This window comes from Tyto alba, unplaced genomic scaffold, assembly GCF_018691265.1.
Source record: "Tyto alba isolate M040663 unplaced genomic scaffold, T.alba_DEE_v4.0 Super-Scaffold_1000006, whole genome shotgun sequence".
NCBI lineage: Eukaryota > Metazoa > Chordata > Aves > Strigiformes > Tytonidae > Tyto > Tyto alba.
The window spans coordinates 29,117,645-29,118,325 of NW_024881272.1; positions in this window are offsets into that span (position 1 = coordinate 29,117,645).

Below are 681 nucleotides of genomic sequence, written 5' to 3' on the forward strand. Positions count from 1 at the left end.
TGGTGTTGAGTATTCTCAGCTCCTTTTGGAATCATGGAAAATAAGGAAACCAAGGAAAAGAAGACCTACAGAGGTACCTGGGTGGCAAGTTGCTTATTTGATTATAATGTTCTTCATCTGAGGTAACTAATCTGCTTGATGAAATGGTCTTTTCTTTTGAGGATTTCTGACTGAACACGTGTTGTTTTGCATACTGCATTCCAGGGTTTACTTGGAAACACAGCTGGCTGATTTTTTTAACAGCTGTTTTTACTGCTGGAGAAGATCTAGCTCCACACTCTCCTTTGGGTTCCCATAGCACGTGACTAATTTTAAGCTGATATTTCCTACCTTAGACAATTCAACACATTGATGAATCTTAGAAGGAAAGATTGCTTCCTGAAAAAAACCAAAAGCATGGATCTAAAAGTTGCAAAAACCCCACATTTTTGAATTTCAGCTATACAGCTGAGCAACAAAATAACCTTCCAACTGACTTTTAGGATAAATTTCTATGTAAAATAATCACAGAATATAGCTCAAATCAAATAGCTATCTCCAGCAAACCGCAGTGAAAGTTTTGCCAGTCTTCAGTGAAACAGACCAATTTATTATACTCCTGAACGAGGTGAGAATATGCAGATTTGTACAGTTTTATGGAGAACTGGTTGATTATCTTTAAATTTCAGTCCCTTACACTGT